General features: G+C 36.4%; 1 protein-coding gene across 14 annotated transcripts in view; it reads left to right on the top strand.

The window, feature by feature from the left end:
- Positions 1–23,735, top strand: part of rg (rugose) — a 677,097-nt gene that overhangs the window by 258,452 nt on the left and 394,910 nt on the right. The gene's annotated exons all lie outside the window — the stretch shown is intronic.

Here is a 23,735-nt window from a genome sequence, read left to right as displayed (position 1 = left end):
TTTTTGATATATATACTTGAAATTGTTCCAAACAGATTTTTGATTACAATGAATTTTACGCTAATGAATTTCCATTATTATAAATAAAAACTGCTCCAAGCATTAAGTCAATTAGAAAAATTAGAACACTCTTTTCCCGCATCATCTTGGTATTATTCACAGCGTTTCATTTAAACCTCCTCAAAAACTACTGCAAACGAGACTTTTAATGCGTAGTGTAGGAAATATAAAAAACATAAAAAAGTACAAGATTCGCTTGAAAATTGCTGCAAATTTTCTCCCACACCCGCCAGAAATAATCTAATTAAAGGAATTAGAACTCCTTTCCCCCATCAGTCTGACATGATCCACAACAGTTGAAGTAAGGATTAGTAATGTCGCACCAAAGAGTTCAGGAAATTCGGAAAAGTCTGCCTGTTAAGGTTCCTTTGACAAACGAAATCACGAAAACAACAATTTGGTTTATAAAAGTGGACTGTATTAAATTTAGTTAATTTTAATAATGACAAAATTTGTTGGTCTAATTATGAACAGAAAGTTTGCTTAGATCGGCGGATTGCGAACTATGTTTTCGGTCACATGTCCGGAGCTGGCACCGTTCCCAGAACGAGAAGAAGAGAAAAAAAAGACCAAAATTACTTCACTCATCCCTTAAGTACTAAACACGAGGAGCTCCAACCAGGAGCGCACCACCACCAAGAGCCCTTACAAGCTATAGCCGCACCGGATGCCATGAGTCGCAGCCATTGGGGAATACCTATACAAGTCGCTTTTCTAGCTAGCACACCCATCGAACTGCAAATCGCAGCAATAGTCCCACTTAGAAAGCTTCTTTTGATTAGTAACGTATTTCCCAGCCATAAACAACCCTTGGATGTGGCCTGATTGGCACTGTAGTCTGGCACCCAGATGGCATTCTTAGAATAAGTGTCGATATACATGGGCGTAACTCAAGGGATCAAAGTACAAGTAAATTAACTAAGTAAACTACACCAAAACCTAAAGTGCTTAACACTGCCAATGGTGTTAATGCGAGATTTCAAATACCGCCATCTTACAAATAGATTTCCTCGACAAGTCATTTATCTACCAGAACTCGACTCCGCAAGACAGTCCATTGGAAAATTCAGATGTTAATTCGTAATTTCTATGACAAAATTGCACAATCTTCCTGCCATTTAGAGAGTGCAAAGTTGTATGAAAAGACTTTAACTTCCGGTTTTTTTTTAATTTCTAATGAATATCGACGTTCAGATGAAGAATACGAAGTTAATAGTAGAATAAAGATTACGGAGGTAGAATCTTCTAAATAAATTTTAATTTTTGACCTTCTGCGAATGTTATGGTTTCAGAGAGAATAGAAATTTTGTGGCTCGTCAAGACGACGCCAGAGAGCTCTCGTTCTCCCCACATCTGGCGCCCGTAGTCTATTATCCGTTAAGTGTACTTCTCTGAAATTCGCTTCGATTTTTGCCTTTCTAGCCTGATTAACTTTCTAGCACAAAAATATTTTGCTCCTTAAATCAACTTGGTGCCATTTAAAGAAGTCTGTTATGCAGACAATTCACGGCTCACTTTCTTATTTGGCCGTTTAACACATATAATCAGCACGGGCGGCGCCCTGATGGAGTTCGAAAAACTTGTCCCACTTCACAAAGTAGAGAGTCAGTTAATAAAATCTAATAAAGCTTTTAGAGCGAAATAACAGACCTGAAAATTATATTAATTTCTGGTTCACTGCTCGAGGATAATCGAATTCGAGGCTCTTGATTATTACGAACTTTTCTCGTTAAGAATTATTATTTCAACAATAATTTTCTCTATAACTTCATATGTGTTTTATAACTGGACATAGATACATTTTACTGTAAAATTAACAACTATTTATCCAATTTGCACTTACTTTGCATACAAGATTGACACATAACGATCTATGCATCAGTTTTTCCTCTTTTTTTTTTTTTTTTTTTTTTAATTTTTTTTTTAAGGAGTTAATAAGCCTGTTCAAAATCTTTATTGATAAACTGTTATTTTTACTTTCAAATCACGGTAGTTGCTTGTTCATGTTTTAAACTTATCAGAGGATATTTATGTTATTTGAAATAATGTCAATATTGGTTTTTTGCATTAATGTGATTATCAATTGGAATTTGTGAAATCTTCCCCCAAGAGTAATCTTGAGGTTTTATGTGGATGGGATGAAAAATGCTCATTGATATTGTTGGTCCCACGAAGTTTTTCATGACGTAATTTTCTATCATTATTTTCTGATCTTAATTGCTATAGTAATCAGTCGTTCATTTGAGGGGTTTTCTGCCCCGCAATACAACTACCCGTTTATACCCCGAGGGAAGGTTTGCAGAACAAAGGCCTTGTCATTCGATTAACGTATACACTTTATTTTGATAACTGGATATTGCTCAGAACCGCGCTAGCTTATGAAACTGAAGAATATAACGGAAAAAATGGAGTATGGTTATTTGCGTGTGGTCGAACAGAGGATTCAGAAAAAACTGACTGGAAAACTCTAGAGACTTTTTGGGTTTCGACGGTGGTGGCGACCAAATTCGTTATTTTCAGCCTCCCCCCGTCTTCGTATGCACCAATCAGAACCGCCGTATACCGATTCCCACGGTCCGATGTATCAGTTTTTTTTACAAAATGATGAAAATATAAAACCTTAAAAGGTTTTGCAATCATCATCTAAAATTAATTATTTTCGTGAGGCCTGGCCAATGTTACAAAGATTTCTCACGCCCTGGGGCCATGTGCGAAATCTGCCTACAGTTCCTTCGCGGTGGCGTCCATACAGTCCTCAAGTCTCATAAACTAGATAAAAGTTGAGAACCCACGCATATAACACAGCACAAGTGGGAATTGGCCAAGTCCACCAATATGTAGGCTTAAGAGCATTTACCGTTGGTCCTGACAAGGGTCATTCAATAACTAACGAGACAAATTGATATCAGTTCAAAACCATTTATTCAATAAATTCAAAATTTTGGTTGTTCTTCAACATAATACCTCCAACACTGATACACTGTCTCATAGTTCGCTAACTTTTTAATGCCCTTAGCATAAAATTCTTTACGTTGCTGTCGGAATCACATTTGCACCTGAATGTTGACTTCTTCGTTCGAATTGTTTTTTTTTTCACGTAGTTTCCTTAAGGAGACCAAACATTTGGAAGTCCGAAGGGTCAAGATCTGAGCTTTAAGGAGGATGCGGAAGAATCTCCGAGCCCAGTTTTCGAATGCTCCTTGAGTTATCTGGGCAGTATGCGATTTTCTATTATCATGAAGCGAAATCACATCTTTTGCCAAAAATCCACGACATTTAATCTGAATGGAAGGCTTTAATTTGTTTTTTACATATCAGTGTAACATTGGCTGTTGATTGTCCATTATCCTTCTAAAAAATCGTGCAAAATAGGGTCTTGTGAGCACCAGAATAGTGCATGACTTTGCGCGCTGATGGATGCAACTTGAATTTTTTCCGCGTTGAAGAACTTGTGTGTTTCCATTTAAAGCTTCGTTTCTTCGACTCCGGTTCCTAGTGATGTATCTACGTCTCATCACAACTTACAATTCTTTCACACAAAGCTTCTTTCTCGATCAAGTATAGGGCGCTCAACTGCTCACTGATTTGAACCCTCATTTCTTTGTGGGTACCCATAAGTTGTCTCGGCACCCATCTCACACAAATTTTCTTGTATTGTATTTTACTTTGAACAATGTTATGGACAGTTCCAACAGTAGCAGACACTTTTTCGGCAATCATTTCTACAGCCATTCGCCTGTTATCGTGGATTATCACATGGTCGTTCACTTCACTACGCATCAACGACATTTTCGGAGCCATTTTTAAAGGGTTCAACTCAATTGCAAATGTTCGAATGGTTTAAACATTTTTTCCCATACACTCATAACATCCCTACATGAATTTCACTAGCTCTAACACTCTTGGTGACTAAAAATCTAATTATAGCATGTTGTTCTTCCGCTGTGAGGTTCTCAGTCGGACTTGATATCTTGAATTGACCGATTTATTGGTTATGTTTACGAATTCTGATCAATTAACTGATCAGAAGCCATAACAAGGATGCCAACTAAAAGATCTAAAACTTTTGTATTGATTCATGAAACCTTTTTTAGCTATATCCAGTTCTGCTGGTACCTAATGAATGTCCCTCGTAGTATTATGGAATTAAATATTTAGAGAGTTTTGCCGAGAAATTTGTCGGTCCTCATTTATTTTTCTAAACTTTTTTGTGTTCCACCGATGGTCATTCATTTCTTACAATTAAATTTTCTTCTTCAATTTTTAATTATTTATGTCTCGTATTATGATCCCCATTTCCCGTCTTTTCCAGTAATTTGCAAAAATGTTTATAATATCTGATCATCCGGGCCATAATATTCCAATGCGTTCAAGCTTTCAAACCTGAGTAAAAAATGGCAAAAATTCTAATTTATTAGTGATAAAACTAAACGTATTATTGAATATTTCACTACGTAAAACAGATAAGCATATTATTGTATGTTGGAGTACGATTTAGTAAATTAATTCAATAAATAAACTGAGGCTCGAGAGTATTTTAGCTTTTGATTATTTATTTATTTATTTATTTTTATTTAGAGGTGGAAAACCCTCATAGGTACCCGGCCTGTTCGTCCATCGATCGGGATGTGTGGGATTCGCCCCTGATGGAAACGTATGCCCACTATAAACTTCCTTTCTTCATGGCCGATCCTCCCTAGTAGTACCGTCGCCAGATATTACGGGGGGGCTTCGACTTGGTTGCCCGCTTTGGGCCTCTCATTCTCTTTCGCTATCTTTCCTCTCATCACTCTCTCTACCATGCCCTTGAATACCTTCCATTTCTCGTCGGTCTTCACTAAGTCACTCCTGATTGTCTTTCGATCCAGGTTGAGACTTCTCCCCCTGGCCTCTGTACAATCATTCTCCCATTTCGGATATTCCCATAGCCTGTGCTTCAGGGTATCTGTCACCTGTGCCCTCTCCCCGCAAAACTAGCAGTGGTTATTCCTTTTCATTGCAATTTTTCGATGGTATTTACTGTTTACACCGTGCCTTGTAAACACCTGCGCCAGCATGTGCCCCGACATCATCCACTTGTATTCAAACCATCGCTTTCCGCTGGAAGCGAATACCTTGATTCATTCGTCTTACCTGTCCCACTTTTTCTTTCACTCTTCTAACACCCACTCTCTCGCCTCATTCCTATACTCTTTCCCGCGTTCTCACACCATTCTTTCCTCCTCCACATTTAGCCTAACCAGCTCGGTGTCATTCTATATGCATACACCAGCTTGATCGCGAACAATCTATTCACCCTCGTTAAGGCGGTGTTATACTTTCGATACGCAAGTTGGACCTACCCAGACGGAAGCCGCTTACAGCAGGGCTGACCAGACTGCCATCGCCAACAACTGCTTCCAGTTATACCACAATTCATTCACTCCGTGCAGGATATCCTCTAACTTGAGTAGGATATCTCCCACCTTATCCACGGTCCGGTAAGCGTGGTCGCCGAACCTAGCGTCTCTTCCAAATCACACTCCTAAGTTCTTCACGCACTCCTTTGTGTCGTACAGAATCTCATTCAACCTCGTACTCGTGATCTTTCTATGTCCGGCCAGGAGCACCATCTCCGTTTTGTCCGTCACCATGGCTAAACCTTTCGCGCGGAAAGTGTCGGTGATCAGTTTCTTAGCCTCTATAGTCGTCGTCTCCAGGGTTTCTTGGTTTCCGTTCGTCACCACCAGAGCTAGTTCTTCCGCGTACGCCACCGGAGTGACGCCCTATTGATAACCCAGCGTCAGTAGTACAGGTTCTACAAACAAGACCCAGAAAATATCCCTAAGGAACCCCACACGACAACTCACGAGCCTCTCCGTTAGCCAAAACCAAAATACGATCTTGCAGGTTGGACAGCACTACGTCATTTAGATTCCTGCTTATGTACGACAACCTCAGTACCCGGACAATATGGTCCCAGGTTGCCGAGTTGAACGCATTCTTGACATCAATCGGTACCATAATGCAGAAGCCCGCGTACGTGTAGCTCGTCCTCGTGATTCCCTTCACTACGCTCATCATGGCCGCCTGGGCGTCCAAGGCGCTCCTACTCATCACGAATCCATACTATCTTTCATCAATCATGGCATGCTCTCTGACCTGTTTCCAAAGCCGAACTAACCTTGACCATCTTTTCTGTCACCTTTCCGAGACCATCGATCAGACTGATTTGTCGGTACATCCGACGTCCGGATCTCGCTTTGGTTTCTCCATCAGGACTCTTCGAATCCTTTTCCAGATCTTTGAGAATACCCCAGTCGTCAGCATACTGCTTACGCAATTCGCTGTACCTTAGAGATTAGTCCCGAAGTACGACTTCAGGATTTTGTTAAGTATTTCATCTAGATCCGGGGCTTTACGACCCTTAAGGCTCTCAACCGCCTGCCAAATTTCTTCCGCCGTTACCCATACAACATCCATGGCTCCCGGTTTCTGCACCGACCTAATCGTCTTTCTTCTCGGAAAGAACTTGTCCACCTGTCTGGTTATATCTGTCTCAGGCAGGCAGCTCGAACAAAGACAGCCAACTTTTCCAGCCACAATTTTATAGCTGAGACCTTTAATATTCGTTTCAAGATCTTCACATAACCTTGTCCACGCTTATCTCTTCAAAGTCCCATTCGACATCTTGAGACCCTTTCTCGAGCTTTTTAACTCGTCCTCTGTAAGTCGCCTTCTCTCGTTCGTCTCTCTGCCACCCCTAATCTTTGTATTTCTTCTTCTGGACCTCTGACAGTTCCTTCTTTTCTCTCCTATTTCTCCATTTCACCAATATATCGCCTTTTCGCTCCTATACTGCCACCTCTCTTTCTCAGGCATGCATCTCAGGTATCTTCGATCTCCTTCAGTATTCGTTTCGTTTCCTCGGCCACGCCCACTACATCCGCTCTCTCTTTCTCTCTCTCTCCCCCTCATGTACTGATTCACCTTCTCTCAATTCCTTCCGCCATAACTAATCCGCCTATTTCTTATCCCATTATTTTCATTCCTTGTACGCCTGTTCGCCTGTACGTTTCCATTCCTTACATCGAAGATGACGTACCGGTGAACACTATCATCGACTTATGATTATTAAATCATATTAAAGTAACCAGCGATCATAAAAAAACTCGAAGGCGATGATGTACAAGGTGTCAAAAAGGACGGGCGAAGCTGTAACTCAATTATTTATGAACGGATTTTGGTGAATTAAAAACCGATTAAAATTATATTTTTTATACTACTAAGAAACGTTGATGTTGATTTATGTTGAACTCAACTTCTTATACTTCAGATGTCAGTTTTAGAATTTTAATTAGACTTCTATTTTTTGTAACATTTTTAGGTAGAAAATATTTTTCCATATTTAATAATGTATGACAAGCTAATATTAAAAAAAAATTAACCGAAAAAAAATTAAAATTTAGAATAATTTGAGATATGTAACCATCTGTATTGGCATGGGTCCATCTGCGTTATGTTGTGGTTATCTGCATTTCGTTCCATATTATCCTACTTTACTTGCTTGTACAAAGTCGTTTAGCACAATGGACAAGTGACGTCCATATAATATGCAGCAAACAGGAACAAGATAATGTCGCCGTTAACTATTGGAGCATCATGTTTTTCATAATATCCTGTGAAAAATTATGCTGCAAGTGTCGTTATTGTAAATTAATTCTTTAGTGCAATAAAAACAGATATTATTGTTATTGGCAACAATTATCAACTTTCAATATCAATAAATACCTTGTTAAATGCAGAAGAAAAATCCCATTTGTAATGTTTAAATCAAAATGTTAGAACTCGAAAAAAATAAAATCTTTCAATTTTTTTCAGTTTAAAATTGTTTTAACGTTAACTTGTCATACATCATCAGATACAGAAAAATATTTTCTATCAAAAAATGTAAAAAAATTTTTGAGTTCTATTTGAAATTCTGAAGTTCATACCTCAAACAGAAAAAAATAAAAAAAGTCATTTAGTAGTCTGAAAAATATTATTTTATGTGGTTTTAAACTCATCAAAATCTGTTCGTAAATAAGTGAGATATAGGTTGGCCCATTTGTTTGTGATACCCTGTATTTATTATAACTCACGACCACTCGACAAACTCAAGAAAAGTTTTCTTTAAATAGCCTAAAATACTTAGCTTTACTTAAAAGCTTTAATCAATTTTCTAGTGTTGATATATAAACAATAGATCTCAAACTTCTCGAGCGGTTTATTTGCTTAGCCGTACGTCATTGTGACATCCGACACGCCCCTGTCGCTATTCGACCGACTAAGCTTGCCGTGTCTAGCGACTTGTGAATGCCTAGAGGGTTGAGACTTCCCGTTAGGGGTGAACTTGGGTCGATGTTGCCAAGCTGTTAAACATTCCTCTAGATTTACGGAAATGGTGTAATTGTACACCACTGGTTTGTTCATAGATGTAAGCCAATTTCAAAGTGACATTCTGGCCTTCCCAACAATACATTTCTATACATATAACAATAGTGAAGTATGAATAACTATATTTAAATTTAAATGTATTGAATAAGTTTTGAGAAATTTTGTGTTTCGTTACGTAAACCATATTCCGGTAACATATAACAATTTTTTCACTCGCAATAATTTACTATGTCGTATCTATCATTTCTCTATTTATTTTTTCTAACACAAGCGTGTTAGCAATTTTTTCTATTGATTTAATTGCATTATAACTGATCGACACTTAGTACGTTAAGGTTTTAATATGGGATTGAAGGGTATTGACAATTTCCTATAATCCTAATTTAATAAGTGTTAAAAATGTTTTCGCAGGTGATACGAAACGTTTTGGTATAATTTGCAGAGAAAACGCTATACAGGGTTATTCACGCTATACGGCACGGGATATTGTGACCAAAATACGAGGCTTTCAAAAAGTTTCACTTTTGGACTACATCAGAGTCTATTACGTCTACTTTTTAAAATTATTTTCATATCATACAGGGTGTCCCAAAAGCCCTAAAATTATCAAAGTTGTATTTTTTTAAATGGAACCTCTAGTATATTATTACATTTTTTAGTTGTTCGGTCAAAATAAGTGCCTGTTTTAATAAGATTTACAATTCCTAACACTTAAGGTTTTTTAAATAATTGAAATTTTATCAAAATTTCACATAATTTTCATATTTTAAACACTTAAGAAGTATTAAAGTTATGTATGTGTAATTTGCCGTGTAGTGTAACAATAGATCATATCTTATACCCCAATGATGATAAACTTGCCATCTTATACAGGGTGTGCAAAAACGAAAACTAATCAAGTAAGAACTTTAAGAGGCTATAACTTCATTAATTTCCCCTGAAATAATGCCTTAGGCGGTATCGGGGAGGAACAACGGTGAAGAGAGGTGGGTTTTTAGTGGGTAGGCGCCTCCCTTCAGGGATGAATCCCACATAACCCGGTTGCCAGTCCATCAGACCGGGTACCTTTAGAAGGTTTTCTCCCTCTATAAAAAAAAACTTCATTAATTTAAATGCAATGCCACATTGTATGTTCAAAATGTCCATTTCCAGATACTTACAAATTCTTTTTTCAAAACCACTGCTAGCTCTGGACAACATTTGCTGGGTAACAGGTTCAAACGCATCTCTTATACGTATTTTCATGTCGTGTGGAGTTATTGGAGGCGTATTGTAGACAATGATGTTTCTAGATTTCCTTTTATGCCAACTTCCAGTATTATTAGAAAAAGTCCCTTTAAATATTAGAACCATCATCTAGCTTCGATTGGATGGAGGTTATCACCATGAGGTTCAGCAATTTTTAAATGTCAACTTTAAAAAAAGGTGGATTGGGAGAAATGGATTTCAAAATTGGCACCCCTGATCCCTGGACTTAATTCCTCTAGATTTCTTTATGTGGGAATACATAAAACGAATTGTGAAAATGGCGTAAAGAATAATTTTTTAGTGTATTTTGTAAAAACGCGAAGACTTAGCTGTGAACATTCTAGTACCATTCGATAGGTGACTAAAAATTATACAGGGTGGGCCACGAGTAACGCCTCGGAATTTCATGACAAATCCAAGACATTTTTTAACTGTTGCTTTTTTGAGGTGTATACAGACTAACTAGAGCTACATTTTCAAATTATTTTCAAAGTATACAGAGTGTCCCAAACACATGTAATTGATCAAAGCTGCATTTTTTTAAATGGGAACCCCTGTATATTATATTATTTTTTAACTCAACCATTAAAATTAAATTAAGTTGTATTAAGGTTTATGGTGTCTAACTCTAACAGTTTTTAAGATAATTCAGTTTTTGTCAAGATGCAAGATAATTTTCGACACTCAATCTCTCATCCCATATTTAAGTTTTTAAAATAAAATTTTAATAGGAAGCCATCAAGGGACCAAATTTTGTGCTGTAAGTTTCAATAAGTCGGCGAATTGTACAGGGTGTTCAAAAAAACTAAAAATTAAATATTCTGGTAAGTTAGAAAATATGGCATTGCATTTAAGCTGATGAACTTATAGCCACATAAAGTTCTTACTTGATTAGTTTTCATTTTTGCACACCCTGTATAAGATAGCAAGTTTATCATGATTGGGAAATATAATGTGATCTGTTATCACACTACATTGCCAATTACACTTACATAACTTAAATACATCTTAAGTGTTTGAAAAATGAAAATTATGTAAAATTTTGATAAAATTTCAATTATTTAAAAAACCTTAAGTGTTAGGAATTCCAGATCTTATTAAAACAGACACTTATTTTGACCCAACAGTTCAAGAATGTAACAATATACGAGAGGTTCTATTTAAAAAAACGCAACTTTGATCATTTTAGGTCTTTTGGAACACCCTGTATGATATGAAAATAATTTCAAAAAGTAGTCGTAATAGAACCTCATATAGTACAAAGGTAAACCTTATTGAAAGCCTGGTATTTTGGCCACAATATTCCGTGCCGTATAGCATGAATAACCCTGTATACAGGGTGTTCGAAATAAAGTTAGTTTTAAGGAGATTATGAAATCGATAAAAGATAAATGGAGACTAGAATTGAAAACGAGATTTATATTTTTATAATCTCTAGTTCTTAGATCGTATTTTGCAATTAAAAATAAGTACAGTGGTTGTCAAAATAACCGAAACTGCATTTGTAGTGAATCATAAACTACGACTGAAAGGTTGAGCCAATTCTGCCAAGTTTAGCAATTTTCCATCACCGGCGACTGCCAGTATTACCAGCATTTTCCGTCGGCCTTTTGCTACGAAATTCAAGCAGCTCTCCCTGTGGTCGTGACTTCATTCGGAACACTCTGTATACTCCCAAGCCTTCGTTTCATGTGGTTCATAATGAGATCTTTTTTAATTTAAAATGGTTTGCTTTAGACGGGCACAGCTGTGCAATCTGCTAAATTGGAGACTACCTAACGGAACGTCAAATTTAAATTCTACATGGTAGAATGAATAGCATGCGATGTCGTGGCTAGATTTATCTCGCCCATATGTTGATAGTGTAATAATTATCATTAGAGTAAGAGAACTGACATGTTTCACCGTGCCGTCAGCAATATTAGCCGTGATTTGAGGTCCGAAGGCGCAAGAACGTTTTACGCGTTGTACATAAGGAATTTCGATGTGGGTTTTGGGGTAGTTTCGTTTATTTTATAATAACTCTCCTCAGTTTCCAAGGCTAGTGGCATAATAAAATAAGATTAATGATGGCGCAAATTCTCCCCCCATCCATCCGAAATGTTTAGGGCACGATAATTAATGCAACAAATTGCTGTCTGTGAAATGTTTCTTTGCTTGTGACAGTGCGGTCGCAAGGCGAGAAGATTAATCCCTAAAAGTAACGAGATTCTGTGTTTAATTTTGATGTACAGTGTTAAAAATTTGCACATATTACACACATTACACACATAACATTGTTCGAGGTACGATACTTTTTGTGTTGGATTACCCGTGACGCTACTTCTTGAAATTTGTTTACGCCTGGGGAGAACTTTCTCTTTGTAAGATTCAAATATTTTCAGAAAATTTCCATTTAAAGAGGGTTGTTTGCTTATAACGGCATTATCTTTGCAGAAGAATAGGCTTCTCGTATATTTTGACATTACATATTGCTTTATTCGTTATCTCTTTGCTGTCGTTTTCGATGTAAAATTGGACCGGATTTTCGTTCTTGACACTGATTGTTGTGTAATGTACTAGGCACTAGGCGCACATTTGCCGTTGGGTTTGCAATATAATATTATATTGTCGATTTTCGACAGCTCTTCCTAGCTCTGCCTATTGCGTTAATCTGAAACATATTTTTAACTTCACAAAATGCATTGGTTCTATTGAAGGTGCAAAGCAGTGTTCTTTGACAGATCGGCCTTGTACAGAATTTATTATAGCTTTTTTTGCGCACGCCAGTGGTACATTTGTTACTCACTCGAATTAGTTGTTATTTCATCCGAATTTCCCCGTTCTTGTAACGTTTTGATTTACAGCTTTTACTTCAGAAGATATTTCAGCTCATCACCCACCCAATACGTGGCTTCCATTTTTTATGTATGTTGAGAATGTAGCTTTAGTACTTGGTGCACGTTACAGTTCTTAGTGTCCTCATTTTCTATATCAAAAGCAATCATTCTCGTTCTAATACCCGCATTGTCATGGGCAATTTGTAAAATTTCGTCTTCCTGGTTTGGTTCATTAAATAAGGCTCATAAAGTGCAGGGCCTGCCATAAAATGTTAAAAAATACCAGGTTTATCGGTACGAAATGAGCGCTATTTTGTGAAAATAAAACACCATTTTTAACAAGGAAAGAAAAAAAATTATTCAAAATATTGACCATTGCTTTCTACACATTTTGATCACCTTTCTGGCAATTTATGGATGCCACGCCAACAGAAATGTGCCTCTTTGGCATCAAACCCAATTTTCTACTTCTTCGTAGGAATAGAAGTGCTGCTCAGCCAATGCGTGTCCCATCGATGAAAACAAATGGTAGTCCGAAGTAGCCAAGTCTGGTGAATACGGCGGATGGGGTAGCTACTCCCAGCCAAGTGTTTTGATGGTATCCCGAACCTGTGTTGTTTTGTATGCAGGTGCGTTGTCATGGAGCAAAATTACCTTCTCGTGTCTTCTGGCCCGTTCTGATCGTTTTTCGATCAATGCATTGTTTAAATGAATCAATTGTTGTCGGTAGCGAACAATATTAACGGTTTCATCAGGTTTTAAAAGCTCGTGGTGCACCACACCTTTCTGATCCCACCAAACACACAGAATTGCCTTCTTGCCGAATCGATCAGGTTTTGCAGTCGAAGTTGATGGTTGTCCCGAATCAACCCATGATTTTTTCCGTTTAGGATTTCGAACATAAATTCATTTTTCGTCTCCAGTAACAATTCGATGCAAAACTGATTTTCTTTCGTGCCTTTGAAGTAAAATTTCACACGTGTTTTTTCGGTTCTCTATCTGCCTTTCATTCAATTCATGCAGCACCCATTTTCCACACTTTTGGATCTTTCCCATAGCTTTTAAACGATCAGAAATTGATCGTTGTGCAACATTTAACATTTCTGCCATTTGCTTTTGACTTGAAGTGTCATCTTCATCCAATATTGATCGCAGTTCGGCGTCTACAAACTTTTTGGTGGTCTGCCACGTTCTTCATTTTGCACATCAAAATTGTTATTTCTGAATCGTTGAAACCATCTTTTGCATGTTGCTTCTGATAAAGCATGATCACCATATGCCTCGACAAGCATTCGATGCGACTCTGCAGCACTTTTCTTCAAATGAAAGCAAAAATTAATGCTTTCCGCAAATCATCATTTTGTGGTACAAAATTCGACATTTTTGGCACGATGAAATAATATATTGTTATTTGTTCAAGGACTTGATTTGCACTAAATATATTTGTCAGTTTGCATACCAACCAAGCAGACAAAAAAAAAGGTTTGTTTACAATAAATGCCCTATATCGAGACATTTACACTCACTCGCTAAAGTCATGTTACAGCACGTTACTGCATCAAAAATTCCAAATATTTTCCAAATGTGAAATCAAAACTTCAATTTATTTACATAGAAGTAATGTGTAATGTGTCTATACCAATAGCGATATTATAAATATTTACAAAAACTCAAACTTATTCTGATAAAAATCAAATGTCATTTTCTAACAATAAATGGATTCCACAAAAGTCTTGGTACAGTTAAAACACTCGCTATTATTCGTAAAAAAAGAAAAAAATTAATACCGAGTGGAGTACCCTTTTTGTTTAAGGACTTCCACCAAACGATTTGGCATTGATCGAACCAACTTTCCCGTAACCTCATTGGATATTTGCGACCATTCTTCCAAGATAACCCTTTTTAAATCTCCTTTATTATGAATTACATGTTTTCCAATTTGTTTTTCCAAATGGTCCCATAAATGTTCAATTGGGTTAAGTTCGGGACTTTGTGGAGGTGTTGCTAGTAGATGCGGAGTATTGAATATCAACCACTGGCGTACCGTATAAGACTTATGTTTAGGGTCGTTTATCTTGCCGGAAGTAAAAATTTTCTGCCAATTCCAATTTTTCCTCACTTTGTTTCAAATTTGCCTTTAATATGTTCAGGTATGCTGTTGGTTCATGATCTCATCAATTATTACTAAATTGCCTACACCAAAAGATGACATACAACCCCAGACCATTAGTCCACCTCCTCCATGCTTTAGGGTTGGAATTGTATTTTTTGGATTGAAAGCTTCCCCTGGTTTTCTCCACACTTTTCTTCGTCCGTCTGGTCCAAAAAGATTAAATTTACTCTCGTCTGACCAAATAACTTTTTTCCGAAATTCGCTTTCGATCGCTCTGTATTTTTCGGCAAATTCAACGCGCTTCTTTCTATTTACGGCACTCACATAAGGTCTTTTTCGCGCACTACAGCCTTTATACCCTCTCTTATGAAGCGTTCGGCGAACTGTTTCTTCATGAACATCAGTTCCAAAATGTTCCCTTAGTTCAGAAGCCAACATCGACGACCTTTTCTTCGGGTCCTTCTTGACTTCATTAAGAATGTACCTTGTTTCACGTTCCGTTAATTTTTTTGGACGCCCAGTTCTTGGTTTGTTATTAATTTTATTGTGATATTTGAAACGAATCACTATTTTTTGAATAGTAGAGGGACTCCTTTTTACAATTGTTGAAATTTCACTGTAAGATTTTCCTTCTTTATTTAAACGAATAACAATTTTTATTTCACCCTGACTGAGCTCGGTTCTACCCATATTTTTAACTTTTAACGACTATAACATAAATGATACTGACTATTAGTCGTATTTCTGCAAAGAAATAAACAAATGCATTCTTGTTTTTTTTTAATAAAAATTCAAATTTTTTACCTGTTTCAAGGCTTTTGTGGAATCCATTTATTGTTAGAAAATGACATGTGATTTTTTGTAAATATTTATAATATTGCTATTTGGTATAGACACATTACACATTACTTCTATGTAAATAAATTGAAGTTTTGATTTCACATATGGAAAATATTTGGACTTTTTAATGCAGTAAACTGCTGTAACATGACTTTTGTGGGTGAGTGTATATCCTGACGCTCACTTCATACCGGTATACCTGGTACATAAAGCGGGAAGAATAGTGTACATTAAATACATTTTTGCCTGCAACATGAATTAGCTGAAATTATATCCTATACTGTTTATTTATTCAATTTTCCTTATAGGCGTAGAAGAAAATAAATAAAAAATTAATATTTTCATTCGTCCAATAATATAAGTTGACTTGTTGTTTTCTCTCCGTAATCGTCTCCTTTGAACATGCACGTTTAGTTCTTATATTTCTACTCCAGTACTGTTTTCAATACCATACACTTCATTTCGTAAGTTTGCCAATTCATAATGCCTCGTAGACATTTGCTAACTCCCGAAAAAGTGGGACAAATAGAAGTTTTGCACGAATTGAAGTGGTCAGAAAGAAAAATTGCTCTGAAAGTAGACCCTTCGAAAATATTAATTCACAAGTGTCTTAACAGAGATTGTAAAACTACCAAAAAAGAAAAAACCGGGCGTCCAAGGAAATTGTCTAAGCAAGATGAAAGACGAATTTTGAGGAGATCTGTCTAAGAAAATACGTCATGAATAGAAATTATATTTAAATTTCAAATAGAGGTATGAGAACAAACAGTTTGTAATGTGCTAAAGTGCTCCAAGTTGGTGATTTACAAGGGAAAACAAAGAAAACTATTCCTTACCTCAGCGCCCTAAAAATGCGAGTGGCTTTTGCAAAACGAGTCATCTCTTGGCCCAACGAGTGGCTTTCAGCCATTTTTCCACATGAAAAAAGTCCAATATCAACCAAATGGTTGTGCTTACTACTGACACGACTTGAGAAGAGAATGACGGTGCTTTTCCCAACGCTAAAACAGTGAAGGCTCGGCTGCCACTTGGAAAGGGTTTTTCTTTCGATGGTCTGACCACTATCACTTTTCTATCAAGTAAAATTAACATCCACAATTATGTATCTCTTCGCAAAGACAACCTTTTGGTGACTTTCTGGCAGGACCTAATTTTCTTTTTCAGCAGGATTTATCCCCAATTCTTATGGCTCGTGTAACAAAACGATGGTTTTCCGATTAGAACATCAATGTCATGAAGTGGCCAGCGAACAGCCAAGATCTAAGTCTAATGTAAAATTCATAGAGGTATTTATCTCGCAAGGTCTACGATCATGGAAGGTGCCAGTTTACCGGCATTGAGGATCTCAGGAAAAAAACTGCTAAAGAGTAGTATGGCATTCCCCCAGAAATTTTCCGAAGGTTAAATCGAAAGTATAAAAGACCGAGTATTTAACGTCATACCAATGAAACAAAAGGCCATAGGAATGTGAGGGTGTTTTGACCAGAAATTTATGTAATCTTAAATTTTTGGACTGGGGTTTTTCATTTTGCCGGTGTAGAAATATTGAATTATGAAATGATTAAAAATCTATGAATCATTTGTGCATATTCGTTATTTTCAAGTCTGCTTAAATAAATTATAATTCTTATTTTTTTATTCCTCATCGTACCCAAAAAACTAAGGGCGGTCCTATACTTTTTGGAGGTACCTCGTACAAAAAAATGGAAGTCAAGTATTGGGGGGCAATAAGTTGAAATATCTACCAATGTTAGCTGTAAATAACAATTTAACGGGGATGAAGAAATCCAGGTAGCAGATGTAACTAAATTGAATAACTAAACGAATGCACCATTGGCATTCGCCAGAAAATTTTGGGGAAAAACTTATGCAGGACCCCCTATTGCTTCTCCATTCTTTTTAACGTCAATCATAGGAAATGTGCGCTTGAACGAACTATACTGCAAAATGTCATTAAAATATGTTAACAAAAACTCAAGTTATTAAAAAAAGTGATTTTTTTACTAACTTCAAAACCGTGTGTAATGTGTACAAAGCGCCATAGAAAAGAGCGTCATAAGGGAAAGTCTCGTTAATTTCGCACAAGGAATTTCCGCTTAGCGGATTGATCTACGAAATACGAGACATCTTATATGTTAGATTTTGCTTAGTAAACAGATAAGGATTAGTTAGACAACCTAACGCGAGACCTAAATTCACAAGATGTGTTAATATGTGTCTTAATAGTCGGGAAGCTCTGCCCAGAAAATCTAATGGATCTGATTTAATTGAATCGTAGATAGTATTGTATGTACATCCCGTTTGTTCTCTAAGTTATGTCTAAAAAGTGCCTTTGGTGTAATCATCTCTAGCGGTTTGCTGTATATTTGAACTATGTAGCATAAAGTTAGTGCTTTGAGAAATTGAACGTTCTGTATTGATTTTCTCAGGTGAATGAGGTTTTATTTGCGAATAGTAATACCGTGTTATTTACCACGAAGTTGAATGCATGCGTAGGTACTAAGCTTCGACTCATTTTTGTAATTTAAACAAGTTTACCCCACTCGGTGCGGTAAAATACTTCCTCTCATTTCAGATCAATGCGGTGAAGTGCGTTTTTGCACGCAAGTAAGAAATGGCCTATTGTTCAACTAGTATCAAAAATTGCACGGTGAAAAGACGCGAACCTGAGGGGAGGGGCACAAAGTTTTGCGAGGGTTACAACTGATTTTCACAAGTACCTCAAGTAAGGTATTCCATCTCACACTTTTTCAACACTTGCGTAAACTACGAAATATTTTTTATTACCTTTAATTGTATTCGAACCTCAAAAATGGCGACGTCTATTGCTCCTTTTCGTAAATAAAACAATTCGATCTACATCAAAAAGACGTGATTTGAGACAGCGAACAATGAAGTGTTGAGGGGGGCATTTAAAGTCGGTGTCCCTTATAACGTAAATTCCATTCCCTGGCTAAGCCAATTTCCAGAATGGATCAACCGATTTCAACTTTCTTTACATGATCGAATCAGGATTTTGAATATCCTTAAAACTATATGCCTCAAGATGGGATGTGCAAGATTTTCAAATTGAGTTAGTTAGGGGGCTTGGGGTGAAATCCAGTTTAGGAAGGGTCGCCGTAGAAAAAGAAAGCTTTAGAGCAAATTGTTTTGCTACGACGACCTACGCAAATATTCGTAACCTTCATTGTATGAAGGTTAGAAAATTTTCACCGCTAACCTTAAGAAACAAATGGTACGCGCAAATGGTATACACGCGTGAGGTAGGCTAAACAAGAAAAAACTAATGGCTATGGCCAAAATAATTATCGTACAAGGAGTTTCTAAAAGTAGTGCCGTAAATTCAATTCTGTATTCTAGGTTCCTAAATACGACGAAAACTTCTTGATTAGGCCAGGGGCTCCCTGAGTTCCTGCCTAACTGTAGGGACTGCCTCACTAGGCATCCACGGAGGAATCCAAATACGCTGGCGGGGTTTCGTAATTGAGTCGAAGGACCAGACGGGCCACCGTCATAAAATAATGGGGTTCCAAAGGTTCGAGAGGGTATAGAAACTCTGTTACACGAATTACACCAAATTTAATCACAGACTAGTTGAATTACAGGGTGATTAAATTATTAACAATAATGCCCGTGTATAGAGTTCTATTGCGACGAGAGTATGAGAAATTTGTAAAGTTCTGTGGTCTAACTTATGAAATTTGAGAGAGGAGAGAAGTTGCTGTTAACGCGACGAGGTGAGAAACGGTTCTGGTTCTTGCTCCAAGAGGGGCGATGCTCCTTTCCGAAAAATGCAGGTCTCCGAGTTTGGTTCTTTTCCACGAGTTCGTTCCACCTTGATGCTTTCCCAACATTGCCTTATCGCTAACACCCTGTGGTGCTTGTCCCCTTGCGAGTTTGTTGCGACATTTCATCCTAATTTACTGCGGCCCTTAATCTATTGGACAATTTGCACTTCATAAATCAGGGTGGAAGTAAACCAGATGAAAGGTGATTAGCGCGGTACCCATGGTTTGACACCTGATGGTATGTCGAGTTTTGACTTCTGCTTTTTCTCTTTACCAAATTTATTTCCCAGATGTTAGGGCATTGCGTGAGAGCGATCTTTATGTTGGAGTTCCTCCAACACTTCTCGTAATCGAAAGACGCTGCGTTTTCGATATACAGGGTGTACAAGTTGGTTTCTATTTATGGTTTTTTATTAATATTTTCGTAACGTTTCGAGATTTAGTAATGATACTTTCTCTATTATTGTAACTTTTTGTGCTCTCTCTGAATCTCCAAAACGAAGTTGTCGCATTTTTCCAGGGACGGATAATACAGGGAGGATAGTGCTGAAAAGGCGCCTAGTCTTTTTTATTCGTGACGTTACTGATAATTTTATAGGAAAAATATTAAATTTGAAGATTTCGACATAGAAAAGGTATTCTTATTCAAAGCCCCCAACAGTTTTCGAGAAAATTTATATTTAATAAATCGATGGATGCCATGTCCCATTAAATAAATATCAGACTTAAAGCCTAATTGGCTTGAAAATGAAGCAAAATAATATGTTTGACATTTTCGGTTATGGTAGCATAATAAACAATGGACGTTAGTTTTAAAACCCAGTTAGCACATTCTCAAAGTGTTCGCCTGCACATATCCTTACAGCCCTTGCTATAAAGGAAACATTGTTCGCAACTGGTCAAATAATTGTTGAAAAGCGTGTTGAACATAGTGACGTAGATATTCTAGAGTCACTGCTGAAGTGGAGTATACATTGCTTTCTATGCAAGGTGAGTCGGGAGGATCGTGCCAAACTTCAGGAGCGTGTTGTACATGAAAAATAAATGTAAAAAAACTCAAATTGTTGTTATCCGATTTTCGTTTGTTTACAAGTTATAGCGTAAATAAAATTAAAACATAAAGGTTAAGCAACATTTAGACGAAACGTTTCCTGGACGTTGGATTGGTCGTGGTGGCCCTATTAGTTGGCCTCCAAGGTCTCCAGACCTGACACCACTAGACTATTGTTTGTGGGGTTGGTTTAAAACTGAAGCGTACAGAGTAAAAGTGGACACTCAAGATGCACTAATTCGACGCATTAGAAATGCTGTAGCTGCCATTGAAGAAAGACATGAAACAATCAGGTGCGCAACGAATGCTCTTCATAGACGAAGCCGAAAATGTTTAGAAGTTAATGGCAATATTTTTGAACATTAACTATAATATCCAAACGTTAATTTATGGAATTTCTTATGAAATTTATAATTTTTAAAAATTTTATGTTTTAATTTTATTTACGCTATAACTTGTAAACAAACGAAAATCGGATAACAACATTTGAGTTTGTTTACATTTATTTTTCATGTATAACATGCTCCTGAAGTTTGGCACGATCCTCCCGACTCACCCTGTATATCCCAAGATAGTAAAATCAAGGAGATTGAAGTCCGGGGAGCTAGAAGCCCAATGAATAGTAGCATAAATACTCCGACTAATCCAATTGTTGACAAAATTAGTATGTAGCCGTTGCTTACATTCTTTACCTTAATAAGGAGGTGCGCTGTCATGCACAAGATAGTGTTCGTCTTGTCCCAAGAGGAACATGTTCAAAGAACTCAATCAAATCGTTTTGCAGAAATTCACAGTGCTTATTTGCATTTAAATTTTCCCCAAAAGAAATGAGAGCCAATAATTCTATTATTTAAAGTTGCAGATTAAACATTCATTTTTAAAAAATGCTGGTAATGCATAAATTTTGTTTTTTTTCGAACTTCCTTGTGCTCAATATGAAAATTATGCTTGGTAAAAATACCATTTCGTACAGAAATAGCTTCATCTGTAAATAGGATCCTTGACATATAGGTTTGTTCTTTATCATTTCGCTCTAAGAACCATTCGAAAAATTCTAACCGAAGACTAATATCCTCGAGAAGAAATTCTTGTACTTGACGCAGATCGAACGGATGAAGTTGTTGCTCCGTAACAATTCTCCGCGTTATTGCACGAGAATTGTTTGTTTGAAGTGCTATTCGTTTGATACTAACTACAGGATTATTTTATAAAATTTGTAAAACTTCTTCCTCATTCCTAACGGTTCTCACCGTACATCTATTTCCAATATTATTTACTTTGGGCTTGATAAACTCAATTTCGTAACAACGTCTTTCAATTGCTGAAATTATCTTTCGATGTTGATGGTTCCGATCAGGAAACTTTTCAGAATATTTGTATACTGAGCGTTGGAAAAAGTATTCAATTTCTTTAACAATAATCGTAATTGTACATTGGTCCAGGGACAACGAAAAACCACCAGATTTATTGGTAAATGCTGTTATGTCCGAAAATGTCCAACATGTTTTTTTTTGCTTAATTTCATAAAACGTAGTACCCACCTATTTATTAAACCTCAATTTTTTCGAAAACTGTTGGAGATTTCGACTTTCAACAGGAGTATCCTTTTTATGTAAAAATGTTCAAATCTAATATCCCTCCTATAAAATCGTTAATAAAGTTAAATACAATAAAAAGTTTAGGTGCTTTGTAAACACTGCCCCCTGCTCCCTGTATTATCCACCTCTGGAAAAATGTATCAATTTCTTTTTAAAGATTTAGAAACAGCACAAAAAGTTACAATAAGGTCCAAATTCCATTACGTCATCTTAAAACGTGTTGAAAATATTAATAAAACACCATCATCAAAAACCAATCTTTTGCACCATGTATATCAAGAACAAAGCGCCTTTCGATATATGTTTATAGGAAGTTTTCGTCATATTTTGGGACTTAGAGTACGCGGTTGAATTTATGGCATTACTTTCAGAAACATCTGGTACATACAGTAATACGCTATTGCACGAGTGAATTAAGGACAATATGTTTCATTATAAGTTTATTTAAGAAAGAGAGTGATATGCATCGCAGTAAAATATAATTTAAGTGTTTTCTTACAGAATATTAATATCGAGTTTGAGTAGATTTGTATTAACAATTACGCCGCGAAATGTGATATATGCACGATTGTGCGCCTCTGCATTTCAGTATGAATATTCCGGAATTTTTAAATCAACAGTTTCCAAATCAATGGACAGGTTGTGGTAATAACTGCCTCTAACGTTGGCCACCGCCATCACCAGATTTAAATAAATGTGACTTTTTGCTCTGGGAAACTTTAAAAGAATTTGTATATTCGACACCCGTTGAATCTGAGTAAGATTTATGGAACCTCATCAATAACAAATGCACCATTGTACAAAATGACATTCGATTATTGAATAGAGTAGACTTTAACTTTTGACGAAAAGCGCATTTATATGTAAGAGAAACTGGAGCCATTTTGACCAGAGTCTTTAGTTGCAGTTTAATTAAATAGAAAATTTTAAATTATATTATAAGCATGTTTAGTGTCAATTTATTATTATTATTTAACTAGTTTCGTATAAATAGAAATTGCTCAATTTTGCATTGATTGGGAAAAAAATGAAACGATATCGTTTTATTATTTGAATATTATATTAACATTTCTTGTGAAAAATGCTTTCACCCAAATTTAACTCATTGTTTTGAGGCTTATCCAAAGGCGCTTTTTTCTCAGAGGCGGACAGTATCTCAAAAAATTGAAAATGGTGAAAGAAGTCTTGGCAGTGCATAATTATTATTTTTTCGTGTAAATTCCATCGTTCTAAAAGGCACACGCTCCAAAGAAGTATGAATATACTAATACAATTCATAAAATTATTTGTAAATACATGGAGTTGTGAGGCCTTCTATCAGTATCCTAACTGATATCTCACATGTTACTTAACAAATGAAGTTTTGTATTTAAATTTGAGCCATAATAACAAAAGGTCTTATTAGCATGGAAAAGAATTTGTATTAACTTGATTGCTCCCTTTTAGAGATATATAATGCATAACATAGAAAATAGAAAAGAGTACATCCCGTATAAATGTTTTTATTTAATTAATTTTTTGTTATGCATGTTTGTATATGAGAACTCAAAAAATGATTAAACTTTTACCCATATTCATCAATTATTTACGAGTTATCAGGAATTTTAAGTTTTCCTTTACTATAAAAATTACAATAAAATATCAACAATATGACTGCAAAATATTATTTATTGGTGCTTAAAAAATGCTTTTAGATTAAACAAATGTGCCTAAACGCAGAATGCAGCGAAATTTTCATCAATTGAGGGAGCTTGAAAGAGGTCGAACGGTGGGTTTACGCGAGGCTGGTCGGTCACTTAGAGA

The sequence above is a fragment of the Euwallacea fornicatus genome, chromosome 27 (genome assembly GCF_040115645.1).
Source record: "Euwallacea fornicatus isolate EFF26 chromosome 27, ASM4011564v1, whole genome shotgun sequence".
NCBI classification, from domain to species: Eukaryota; Metazoa; Arthropoda; class Insecta; order Coleoptera; family Curculionidae; genus Euwallacea; species Euwallacea fornicatus.
The sequence above is the reverse complement of the archived record's forward strand: the minus strand, read 5'-3'. Positions and strand labels throughout refer to the sequence as shown.